Raw genomic sequence first — 14,414 nt, 5'->3', positions numbered from 1 at the left:
ATAGATTTGCCTTTTCAGAGAACTACATACGAATGGAAGCATAAAATATGTGGTATTTTGTATCTGGCTTCTTTAACTTAGTATACTGTTTCTGAGATTTATCCCTGTTGTAGCATGTATTAGAATTTAATTCGTTTTTATGGCTGAATAATATTACATTGTATGGATATACTACATTTTGTTCATCCATTCATCCGGTGATAGGCATTTGAGTTGTATCTGATTTTAAAACACTGTTATAAACATTCAGATATGTTTTGTGGACATAAATTTTTATTCTTGTGCATATGACTAGGAATAGAATTGGTGGAATATGTGGTAAGTTTTTTTAATATAGTAAATTTATGTTTTATATATATATATTATCACCTTACAATTTACCCATTTAAAATACATTCACAGAGTTGTACAATCAATACCACTATCAATTTCTGAATATTTTCACTGCCTCATACCCATATATTCATTATTTTCATAGGGTCCCTACAAGTTAGGTATTATATCTGTAGTTGTAAAGAAATAGAGGCTCAGCAAAGCCTCACACTTGATAAGTTTCAGAGCCTACATTTGAAGCCAATCTGTATGATTCCAAAATTTACAGCATTTCCACATCACCAGGTTGTCATTATTCCTCAGAGTCCCTCTTCTCTGAGATCATTCCAGAATGCTCATATTATTTCTTGTTTACATCTTGCCTTTAGTACTTTTCAGCTTCCTTATTTATGTCTTACATACCTCAAAAATGATACCTTGTCTCTCTAATGAAACCATAGATTATGAAGAACAAGAAGTGTATATTATATCCTTTGACTTCTTCTTAGTCCCAAGAAAGTATTGTAAAAAGAGCTCAATATCTTATCGTTAATGAAAGTTAGTCCGTATTATTAACCTAAACCTCAACTCTTATTAAAGTTAATTTTCAGTCTTTTTCCTTTAGTGTCAATTTAGTACAACAGCTGAAGCTTTATCATATTTTAGAGTTATTCAACTTATAACCACCTACCTTTACTTGGAACTGCTCCAGCAACATGTGTGTATAATCTTCACCATGTAGTCTTTTAGATCCTTATATTTTACCTTAACTTGGACTTGTACTATATAGATTAATGTAAATATGTTAGACCTTGTCCTCCCAAATTGATAAAAAGCTTCTCATGGGCAAATGTCATGTTCTTTTGTTTTGGATTCTCTGTGTTAACCAACATAGTAATACATAAACAACATGTGTCTAATAAATGCTTCTTCCGGTGTTTGACCATTTTGTGGCAAATAAGTATGTAATATCTTTTCCTCAACTTCAAATGACCTTGTCACCCTTGTCGAAGTTAAAAATTTCAAAAATATTTTCTCATGTCTAGAACTCTTTCCTTCAAAGGACAATCTGCTCTCCTGGATTTCCTTCTTAGGATACATCATATAGCAGCTTTCCTATCTCATTAAGTTTATGTTAGCATTTTCCTTTACCGCTAGTATTTTTTTTTCTTTAGAAAAAAATTGAGACAGAAATTTAACTCATGAACATTAAATGCTGTCATATTTCAAAAAATAAAGTATTTTCTCATTAACTGATAGAAAAAAAGCATAAAATTTCATAAGCAAGGAAATAATTGGGATGGGAAGTTTTCCATGTTTTTCATCCAGAGAAACTATTTAAACATACTATTTTATTTTTAAACAGCACCTAACATTATATATAGTCCTGAAGGTTCCTAAACCAACATGTTAATATAAAAATGTTATTAGATAACATTTACACAGTTAATGATAGATCTTGTTGCCATGGGACATAACTGGATTTTCTAGCTCTGGGAATTAATTTTTCAGCAATTAAGCTTTAGCTGTAATGTTTCATTAACATATATTTTAATATGAATGCAATTATTTGGATGAGGATACTGAAAACATTTCCTAGTTTGTAAATGATACTCAAATTGAAAGAAAAGCAAATGATGAAGGAACTGTAATCAAAACCTTAAATACACATATTATCCAGGTGACTAAATCAACATATGGCAAAATATATTCTGATATTAATGACTCTTGGAAACAAGAAAGTATATTCACCGATCTTCTTATTCTCTGATCTATCCCCATCTTTACTCATATCTATGACCAACTGCCCTGCCCAGCACACATTCCATAAGAACAGTAAAAAATAGAAGTGAACAGTAGAGAAGGGAAAATTCCTTGAAATTATTGGCTCCAGGCAAAGTAGAACTAGTAGATGATTAGTGGTTTAATAATCTGCCAATGCCAAGACTATAAATCAAATAAAGTTATCCTATTTATGTCCAAGATGCTCATTATTGTACATCTGGACTTGAACCAGTGGTATTGATCATTCTCTTTCTGTTCTGGACGATTATTTCAGAGTAGTACTTAACTAATTAAAAAGTGATAGCTAGTCTGAATGTTTAAACAGATATAGAAATACAATGTTTTCATATTTAGATTCTTACTGAATGAAAAAAAAAATCAGAAATGCATTATCATAACTTATATGAATAAAAGGAGGACAAATCCTGAGAACTGATAATAGAGAATGCACATTCTTGGGTTGGAAATAACTAGGGAATTTGGAGGAAGTGATCAATTCATGTGTTTCTGAAGGCAGGGGCAGCAGCCTGGCAGGGAAATGGCAAAAGATGAAGTCTTTTAGAAAGAAACTTAAGATATAGATTTAGAGGGTCTTTCTGTACAAACATGAGTTCTGAATTTCTGGTTCTCATGTGGTTAGTGACATGCAAAACTATTACGTGAACCCAATTCAGCTGTTTTAACCAAAAATTATATTCCAAATACTTAAAAAATGGGTGAAGCAATTAAGTATTTGCAATTAAAGAGTAATCAGTTGGAATACTAGTTGAGTGACCCAAAACCTGTTACTAAACCTTTATGAGTTTGTTTTCTAACTCATAGAATTATTATGAAGAATAAGAGATGACATAAATTGTCTCACATAGTAAAATAGGTTCTTGATAAGCAGGTATATTATAATTAGTATTATTAGTGAGAAAATATGTGCTTCTCATTTATCCTACCTCAATACCTACTGCTAATTTGATGGCAGTATTTCCTCATTGCAGTTTTGATTTTTTAATTCATAATGCACCTCTTGGTAGTTGCATCTGCACCCCAAATATACAGTAATGATGGCAAACATGGATAAATAATAAATGCATTGAATAAAATGAACAGAAAATAAAAGATGTTATCCCCACATTTAAAATGTTTTTGTTCAAAAAGAGAATTCTGGTCAGGATGGTGGAGTAAGTAAATGTTGCGCTGGCCTCATTTCCTGACCATATGAAAGTTACAACTAACCTATACGCCAATCATCAATGAGAATCGCCTGAAGTCAAGATGAACAGAAGTCCTATAACTAAGGACATACAGAAGAAGCCATGTCAAGGCTAGTAGGAGTAAAGATGTGAAACAGGTTCGTCCTTCACCCATATGTGGCAACCAGGAGAGATATTTCTGCTGCAGACATAACCCCTAAGGAGCAAGAGGCCCCAGCCCAACACCAAGATCCGCAGCCCAGTGTTCCAGTACTAGGAAAAGAAGTCCCCACAACTTCTGGCTGTGAAAACCTGAGGAGATTCTGGCTGAGAGAGAGTAACTGGAGTCCCAGATGTTCCTTCTAAAGGGACTGTGGGCCAATGACTTACTGCAGACTTACTCGCTCTAAGCCCCAGTGTTGGGGCAGCAATGCTAAAGGCACTGGGGACATACAGAGAATAACTGGACTGCCTGGCTTCAGGATAAGGACAAGATGGGTAGCTCTCTTGCAGACAGAAATCATGGCAGAAGCCATTGATTCCTTGTTGAGCCCTCTCCATTCCTTTTTGCAGACACAGGTAAGTGCCATATCTAACTCTCCACAAACATTCAGCCTGAGGATCAATCCCTCCCACTGATGAACAAACAGCAACCAAGGCTCAACTACAACAGGAGGGCACACAAAACCCATACAAGGGACACACCTTGGGAACCCAGCTCAGGTGACCAGGGAAGATGGTGCCACCAGGCCCCACAGGACACCTACTACATAAAATCACTCTACTAAGACTGGGAGGCATAGCAGCCCTACATAATACATAGAAACAAACACAAGTAGGCAGCCAAAATGGGAAGACAAAGAAACATGTCCCAAATGAAAGAACAGAGCAAAGCTCCAGAAAAAGAGTTAAACAAAATAAAACAAGCAGTCTACCAGATGCAGAGTTCAAAACATTTGTTATAAGGATGCCCAATGAACTTAGGGGAAGAGTAGATGAACTCAGTGAGAACTTTAACAAAGAGATAGAAACCATAAAAAGGAACCAGTCAGAAAGGAAGAATACGATAACTGAAACGAAGAATACCTTAGGAGGAATTAACGGTAGATTAGATGAAGTGGAGGATCGAATCAGCAATTCAGAAGATAAGGTAGCAGAAAACACCCAATCAGAACAGCAACAAGAAAAAATAATCCAAAAGAATGAGGTTAGTTTTAGGGGGCTCTGGGACAACATCAAGCGTACCAACATTCACACCATAGGGATAATGGAAGGAGAAGAGAAAAAGCAAGGAATGGAAAACATATCCGAAGAAATAATGACAAAAACTTCCCTAACCTGGTGAAGGAAATAGACATACAAGCCCAGGAAGCACAGAGAGTCCCAAACAAGACAAACCTAAAGAGGCCCGCGATAAGGAACATAATTAAAATGCCGAAGGTTAAAGACGAAGAGAGAATCTTAAAAGCAGCCAGAGAAAAGCAGTTAGTTACCTATAAAAGAGCTCCCATAAGACTGTCAGCTGATTTCTCAACAGAAACTCTGCAGGCCAGAAGGAATGGCACAAAATAGTCGTGAAAAGCAAGGACCTACAACCAAGATTACTCTACCAATCAAAGCTATCATTTAGAAACGAAGGACAGATAAAGAGCTTCCCAGACAAGAAAAAACTAAAGGAGTTCATCATCACCAAGCCAGTATTACAGGAAATGTTAGAGAGACTTCTTTAAGAAGAAGAAGAAAACAGGAAAAAGGATTAATAAAATATGATTAATAAAATGGCAATAACTACACATCTAACAACAATTAGTTTAAATGTAAATGGATTAAATGCTCCAATCAAAAGATAGGGTGGTTGAGTGGATAATAAAACAAAACCCTTACATCTGCTGCCAGGAGAGATTCACTTCAGATCGAAAGACACACACAGACCGCAAGTAAAGGGATGGAAAAAGATGTTTCATGAAAATGGAAACAAACAGAAAAGACTGGGGTGCAATACTTATACTTGACGAAGTAGACTTTAAAACAAGAGACAAAGAGGAACCCAGTAACTCCGCATCTGGGTATTTATCTGAAGAAACCCAAAACACTACTTTGAAAGGATAGGTGAATCCCTAGATTTATTGCAGCATTATTGCCCACATGTTACTGTACAAATTCCTTACCATGACACTTAAGGCTTTGCCTACCTTTGGCCTTAATTTTCATTATTTTCTCCATGCCAGCTATACTCCAACCTTCCTGGACCTTTCTCTTGTTTCATTAACAAGTTATTTATTTTGTCTCCGTCATGCCTTTGCTGATGCTTTCCTTCTCCTAGAATAACCTTCTTTCCCTTCTGAGACCAGTGAATTTCCAAGTTATTGTTCAAGGCCCAGGTCAAAGGTCCTCTCTTTTGTCAAATCTTTCTGTACTTCACTTCACACCCATCTCCTTCCCTCAGAGAGCTAATCCCTAATATGTTCTGATACTCGTAGCCCATGCCCCTTTAAATTACTTATAACATTTTATCATGTTTAGATTTTTTATATTTGCCCAGCTAGAATGTGAATGCTTGAGGTTAAATACCAGGTCTTGTTCATATTTCTTTTCCCTAAATTTAACATATTTAAAAAATATTATATAAATGTTATATAAAATAGAATTTCCTTTCATTGATCATAAACTTCATTCATTAATCTCATGAGATGTTATCTAATTTTGCCTTTCTGAAATGTATTTTATTCAGTCCATAACTTCATTTTGTTGGTCTTCCATCAAATACCTTTTCCCTTAGCCTTTGCTTTCCAGGTGAAGAAGATTACTACTTTTTGTCTGTTCCCCATTCCATTAAGTTTTTTCTAGATCTTTTCCATAAATATCATGGAGTACAATACTGAACAGGAAGAATTGGGAGCGGGGGGAGGGAGGTACCCCAGCAACTGACAGCACCATTCATCCCGGGTAAAAATCTGAAACATCGTCACACTACTATCACCAATTCTTTTCATTCTAGCTTACTTCCCCCAGGACAGCTCCTAATTCTCACTGAATCACATAGTAGTTGTGATTATTTCCAAATCAGTGACATATTATTAGTTTGTCTTTCTTTGCTCAGTAATGCAAATCAGAGATTGTTTTACTTAAAGTGATATGCATTTTGGTCTATGGTACTAGAATGTTAATTCTTACTCTTCCTTTGACCGTATGTCTTCCAAAGCATTGCAGGTCATGTACAAATCAAGTTTTCAATGGAATTTATAGAAAATTGCAAGATATTTCAAAGCCAACTTTTATTCTCTCAAAAAAAAGAGAGGAAAAGTGAGGAGGAAAAGGGTAAAAGGTTGAATGGGAGCCCAAAGTCAGTTTCTTTAGGTAAAAGTTTGATAACAAAAAGAACCTCATTGCGAAACAGAAAAACAAAACAAAATTAAGAAACAACCACCTAAATAAAGAAGCTGTTTCAAAGTTTCATGGCACCAAGAAAGCTGTGGCCTGCTACATAGTTTAGACACGATAGAATTTGCCTACCTCACTGAGCCTGTGAATAAGCATTCTTGAACTTGAATTAATGAAAGCTGCGATGAGTGATACAATAGATCAATTGGAACCCAAGGAAATGATGAGCATAGATGAATGCTTTTTAAATAGAGGGTAATAATAGGAAAAAACTTTTATTAGATAAACTATATATTTGCCTCTCCCTATCAAAAAGAACATTTCAAATTCTTTCCTCTAGAGTCTGACAAAATGGCTCCAGCATCATAAACTGAAATCTATTTGAACACCAATGTTATTTTGGGAATAAATGGTCTAAAATGCTTAGGAAGCTACTCATGTCACTGGATTTTTTTTATGAAATCGGATTTTCCCTCAGACCCCTTGGCATGGATTCTAAGGAAAATGAATGCTTTCTCTGGGGTTGTTGAGGCAAGAATGAGCTATTAACATTTGCTGTGCATCTCTGTAAACTAATGTTCTGTCACGTCAAGAACTAAACTTTGATTCTCTGAGTTGCCATTTCTATTTCTGAGAAAAATTTCATTTAAAAGTCACTGAAAATGAAGAATTAATGTCTTAAACCCTACACCTATAGATACTATATGTTTGGTCCTTTTACTTTTCTTTTATGCCAGGTTTTCTCCCTTTAAATAAATGTCATATCTAGGATCAAATATGTATTTTGAAGAAAAAACTAGAAGGAGCCTTTCGAATTTGAAGTAACCCTTCTTAGGGAAATTCATGGCAGGAATTCCTAGGCTCGCTTCTCTTCTGTGGTCTTGTACAGCTTATGACCTTCTTTTCCAAGCACTGAAATTTAGATACAAGTTCCTTTTTCACTTGATTGGGCATTTGCTGTGCTAGGAGGTCGCTCTTTAAAGAAGGAACAGAGTGAAACTGTACAAAAATGAAACTAATGTTTTTAAAAATGGACCTAAATGTAAACCAGCCAAACATCAAACAAGAGAGCATTTAAAGCAATTAGAATTGGAAATAAAACTATGTTTTCATGAATCTCTTCATATTTCTTTACCCTAAACTTAACATATTTAAAAAATATTGTATAAATGATATATAAAGGAGCCAAAATAAGGAGGCATCCTGGGTTTCTATCAATGGATGAATGGATAAAGAAGAGGTGGTATGTATACATAATGGGATATTTCTCAGCCATTAAAAAAAGAAAAGAAGAATGAAATCTTGTCATCTGCAACAACATGGATCAACCTAGAGGGTATTTTTCCTAGTCAAGAAAGTCAGACAGAGAAAGACGAATAGCTATGGAATCTAGAGAATGCGATAAACAAAGAAACAATCTAAACAAGTTCATAGATACAGAGAACATTATGATGGTCGCCAGATTGTAGGATGGAGATATGGGTAAAGAGGGGAGGGGATTAACAATTAACAAATTGTTAATTACAAAATAGTCATGGGGATACAGAGTATAGCAAGGGGAATAGTCTAGTATTGTAATAACTATGTGTGGTGTCAGATGGGCACTAGATTTATTGGTGTGATCACTTTGTATGTTATATAAATGTCTAATCTCTGTGTTGTATACCTGTCTAGGAAGCACAGAATCCCAAACACAATATTGTATGTCAACTATAATTGAATAAAATTTTTAAAATGCTATTGGCAGAAAAAGAAAAAAAATAACCCCTAAAAAATAAACAAAGATTTATGGAACATGAACAAGTAGCTTATGGATAGTGGGGGATAAAGGCAATAAGAGGAAATAGTAAAGTATAAGTTTGAGGAGTTTTAATAGCACACAAAAAGTATAATACACCTAATTCAGTCTAAGGGCTTAAGAGAAAGGTGCTCAAAGGTGGTCAACCATGAGTGAGGTCATTATTGTCAAAGAGGAAATGATGAAAATGACATAAACTTCATCAAAGAGAAAAATCACTTAAGTCTTTGTAGAAGTCTGTGAAAGTCTATGAAGCTGACTTTCCTAATGGTTTGGGAAAACTGAATAATACCACAACACAACTTAAAATTGCATTTAAATAAACTTGTTTTTACATTTTGATGTTTGTCAGATGGAGTGCTTAGGTGAAAAAGTGTAAGGAACTAAAAAGTCCAGATTGATAGTTACAAAATAGTCACGGGATGTAAAGAACAGCATAATGAATATAGTCAATAATATTGTAATAACTGTATATGGTGTCAGATGAGTACTAGATTTATGAGGGTTATCAGTTCATAAGTTACCTAATCACTGTGTTGTACACCTGAAACTAATATAATATTGTATATCAACTGTAATTAAAATATAAAAATCATTATTTAAAAATAAAATAAAGTGATATTAATTTTTTAAAAAATGTGTTTGCTGTCTGTTTGGGCAGATAAAGAATGAGCATTGACATGAAATGGTTTACCATGTCCCACCATTAATAAGATTAGCCAAAATATTTTCAATGCTTAGTAAGTGTTCACAATTATGCTTGTCTCAGTTTTGGCTCTTTTACATGTGTTAACTCATTTACTACCCACAACAACTCTATAAATTACGGACTATTATTATTCCCACTTTACAGAGAAAGGAACTGACACCAGGAGCTTAAGTTGATTCTACAAAGGTAGTAGTAAGTGGCAGTGACAAGATTCAAATCTATTTCTAAAGCCCATATTCTTAAACACTTCACTATACTTCCTCTCATATCAATCAATCAACTACAGAAAAATTAACTAAATGGCTGTGGATTGAAAACTAAATGATCTTTAACAACAACGAAAGATTGAACAATATACAAAGATAATAAGTATCCCTAAAATAACAAAATAAAACTTCATGTTTCATTCATTAAAAGGGTAGATCACCTTGAAAAGGCCAACAAACCAGAACACCAGTTTACTTGCTGAAAAACAAGGTATCTGAGGATATTCAGCAGCATCTAAATATGCTGTCTATTTCAATCTCCATTTACCAGAGACCTTTCTTGAGTAAGGACTATTTTTGCAATAAAATATGCTGGCCATATTGGAACAATATATCTGAAAGTCACATTTTTATCACAATAATCATAATAAAAGGTTTTCTATATATTACAAGCATCTCTGATAAACAGTTATATAATTTCTATTGAATGATTTTTTATCTTGCCCAAATTTTATTTGTAATGGTTGCTTATGATTTGCCACAAACATTTCTTAGATAAACTTGTTTTAGTTGTGGGTACACTTTCTTGAGTATATTATTTCTCCATCATTTTATCCATTCAAACAGGCTACAGTAAAATCCTATTATGTGTTTTTTCATCGAATTGAGTTAAAAAAAAAGACATCATAAAGAGAAAAATAATAAAAGTAAAATATATTGCTCCATGGAGACTTTCCTCAGAAAGTAGTAGACAGTTGTTTGAGGTGGTAAGTGATCACTGGGAACTTTCCTGTTTTTATAACCCTGTTCCTCACTCCCTAAATATTTTCTTTATACTGGGTGTAAATGTAACCAACCACTTGACGCTGAGATAAGAAGCAAGTGTAAACATGGCTAGTATGCCTTCACTTAGTTGAGATTCAAATTACTGACTGCTCAAGCTCCTGCACTTCATTCATGTTTTCTAGTGTTCTCCAGCTAGTTTTCCTAGCTCAATGCTACCCAAAGTTTGATGCATGGAGAACTGCACCGGCATAAGCATCATATGGAGGCTTGTTAGAAATGCAGATTCTCCATCCCCACCTCAGACCTACTGCATCAGAATCTGCATTTTAACAAGATCCCTTGGTGATTCTTGTGCACATTCAACTTTGAGAAGCACTCTTCCAGTGATGATAAGATGTCCACTTGAAGAAGATATATATATTTCTTTTCTGAGACAGCTGAGAGGGAACATATGAAAAGATCCGGATCAATAAATAACAAAAATTGAAAGGATGAAATTAAGAAAAATATCACAAAAGTACAAAAGCAGACATATTTACCAAGCATCGATATAGCTTACCTACGACCCTCATTAGTCCCATTTTTTTCCTGTTTGTTGGGAGGAAATATCAGCCTGATAGAGATGCATACTAACTCGGCTGTAGAAAATTCTCAAACTTTATTATCATCAGAATCAGTGTTATTATAAGCTAACATTTATTGTTTATTATATATACCAGGCATCTTGTTAGATACTTTTCATATACTATCTCTTTAATCCTCACATCTACTATATTAGGTTAGTACTTCTCTTCCCCTCTTCCCTGTTTTATAGATGGGGAAACTGGGATTCATAGAGAGAATAATGCCTAAGTTACAAAGCTAAAAGTGATAAATATAAAGCCATGTCTGTCCGACTTCAGAACCTGAGCTCATAACCACTTAACTGCTTTTCTCATCTTTTCCCTATTGTGACTCCAGGCTGTCTTTTATGGCACAATGTGAATGCACTTACATTCCATATCTACTCTAGATGAGAAAGATATTTTCCCAATAGGCTCAAAAATTTCTATCCAAGGTTACAGCTCTGCCTGTATGTTCCCCAGAGATAGGTAACTTCACTCCTGGAGGTGTCCCCGGCTTTGACCCTCTCCCACTTCCCTATTCCCCACACATATCCTGAACACCATTTCTTCTGTCCTCTGGCTTACCTGGACCATATTGACTTATCAATTGTTAGGTTTGTTTTATTCTTTATAAAGCTCAAAATTTTAATCTATCTTTCTGGGAGACACTTTTGGCCTGATCCTCTTATCAGCCATGTAGCTTTTCATTTTAAGCTCTGTAAGGGCAGTAGCTTTATCCATCTGGTTCTCCACCACAATACCAAAGCTTAGAACAGTCTCATATATAATAAGCACTCAAAAATACAGGAGCCCCCCCTTAACCATGGGAGATGCGTTCCAAGAGGCCCAGTGGATGCCTGAAACCATGGATAGTACTGGATTCTATATGTACTATGTTTGTGTGTGTGTGTGTGTTTTCATATATGTGTGTGTGTGTGTATACATATATACATATATACACACACACACACATATACACACACACATACCTATGATAAGAGTTTAATTTATGAACTAGACATACTAAGAGATTAACAGCAATCATAAAATAGAATTAGAAAAATATACTGTATAAAAGTTATGTGAATGTGGTTTCTCTTCCTCTCTCTCCCTTCCATCCTCCCTCCCTCCCTCTCTCTCTCTCTTTCTAATAACGGAAACAGCTAGTAAGTGACTAACGAGGGGGGGCATATACAGCATAGAGACAAGGGAAAAAAGATGATTCACATTCCGAGTGGGACAAAATGGAGCAGCACAAAATTCCATCACACTACACAGAACGGCACACAATTTAAAACTTATGAATTGTTTATTTCTGAAATTTTTCACTTAATATTTTCAGACCACAGTTAACTGTGGGTAAGCGAAACCTTGGAAAGTGAAACTGCAGATAGGGGGTTACTACTATATTTGTTGACTGAACAAATAAGTCTTGGTGACAGCAATTTTTATGGAATGCTTATTTGTTGGACCTCTTCTCTGTTTGCACTCATTCCCTAGATTATCTCTTGTCTCACAGTTTAAATACTATGCATTCACTCTTCAAATTATAATTTCAAGCCTGACTACGCTCTGAACTTCATACTCATGTACCCAACTGCTTACCACTTGGTAATCCCCACTTGGTTACAATGTCAAAATCTCAAATTTAACATGTTCAAAATTTGTACTTTGATTTCTCTTCCAAGCCTTCCTCACCATTATAACTTGACCTCTATAAATGGTATTACTATCTACCCAGTTACTCAGACAAATAACCTTGGTACACTACCTAATTCCTCATTCCATCCTATTCCATAGCCAGCCAAGCAACAAATTATATCAGGCTTACCTTCAAATTATCCTCTGGATCTAGTCACTCCTCACCACCTCCACCACTCACTCTCGTCCACACCACCAACAGCCAACACCTAGATTATGGCAATAACCTCTTAACTGGACTCACTGTTTCAATTCATCCTCCCTAAAATCTCTTTCTAGCTAACAATGGCTTTCCATCAAATTTAAAATAAAACTGAATTCCCCACCATGGCCTACAGTGCCCCATACAAACTGCCCCTGCCTCCCTCATATCACTAAGCTCCAACCTTACTGGCTTGCTTTCTGTTCTTCCAATACTCAAAGAATACATCACAGGGCATACTCATTAATCAATCTGTTTGGAATGTAAGCCTCCTTCCCCTAGATCTTGTATGGCTGGCTCCTGCACTTCATTTGTCTGTTCAAGTATAACCTCCTCAGGGAGATAGTCCCTGGCCATCATGGCTAAAATAACACTCCAGCTGTACTACACCGTTCTTTATCCCCTTGTGTTGGTTTATTTTTCTTTATGATATTTATCCTTACCTTACACATTACATGTGTATTTGTTTATTCATTTATTGTTTGTCTCCCATTAGAATGCAAGTTCCATGAAAGCAATTACTTGATATCCCTGGTGCCTATAATACTATCTGACTGAATGAATGATAGTAGACACCACCCTTATCCTCATTCTGTTCTGTTTTCAAGCCAACTAAATATGTGCATTTTTCCTCTCTCATAAAGCCCAACATCTCTTGAGGCCTTTCCACAAAGATTCAGTTTCCCATTAAGCAAATATAACTACTTCTTGGTTGATTTACATAAATAATTATCATACTCCAATCCCAGAAAATGCTTAATCTTCCCTTCTAGTCCCATTTTTATTCCTGAATTCCTGAGGTCTAGATTGTACATTTTTTACCCTCATCACTCATGTCTATCTAACCCCACATCTACTGGTCCCCAGTCCTCTACCACCTCTGAGGTTGGACATATCCTACCTAGGCTTTTGTACCTGGTCACAACTACAAAAAAAAAAAAAATTAGCAGTCTGAAATCCCATAAGACATCCTAAGACAAAGAAGTGTGTGTGTGTGTGTGTGCAGTAATCCAAGGAAGATAACCAAAGTTTTTGAAAGCCCTTCAAAATCCTTGTATTTTAAAAGATGTCAAAAACCATGACAATCATATGCTCCTAAATTTTTAGGACAGCCCTAACTTCAGAGACTTTTATTATTTGCCAATAATGATAATTTATTAAAGGTGACATATTATATATATATATAATATCTATATCTCTATATCTCTATAACTATCATCTATCTGACTATCATCTATCTATCTATCTATCTATCTATCTATCTATCTATCTATCTATCTATCTAATGTCTTGAGATTGTTACCGTGAATACATTCACACATTAGAAAAAATTATTTTTTTTGGTCAGACCAAGTATCCCAATTTAAGACTCAGAAAATAGGTCACTATGGCCATGGTCCTATTGCTCTGCTAGCTCAGATTCTGGATTCCCCTGGACTTCAAAAATAGTTCCCTGGAGTAGTCTCTGCCTTGTCATCTTGTCACTAATTTGCACTAGGAGGGTGGGAAGTGAGGAGATTCTCAGGTTCATCAGTGAGACCATACGAGTTTTATTTTCTTCCAATATGTTCCCAGCTGTGTTTAGTTGAGTGCAAAAACAACACAGAGGACAGGAGGATTGTAGCTCAAAGAGTTGGGAGGTATCTTTTTATACCCTTCCTTCTCCCTTTGTCTCACCCATTCTCTTTGCCTATAATTATGTCCTCTCTTCTTCAGACACACAAGCACTAGATTCCTTTACTATG

General features: G+C 35.4%; 1 protein-coding gene across 1 annotated transcript in view; it reads right to left on the bottom strand.

The window, feature by feature from the left end:
* Nucleotides 1–14,414, bottom strand: part of TENM1 (teneurin transmembrane protein 1) — a 1,050,723-nt gene that overhangs the window by 883,469 nt on the left and 152,840 nt on the right. The window lies entirely within an intron of this gene.

Source organism: Pteropus medius, unplaced genomic scaffold (assembly GCF_902729225.1).
Source record: "Pteropus medius unplaced genomic scaffold, Ma_sr-lr_union100, whole genome shotgun sequence".
NCBI classification, from domain to species: Eukaryota; Metazoa; Chordata; class Mammalia; order Chiroptera; family Pteropodidae; genus Pteropus; species Pteropus medius.
The sequence above is the reverse complement of the archived record's forward strand: the minus strand, read 5'-3'. Positions and strand labels throughout refer to the sequence as shown.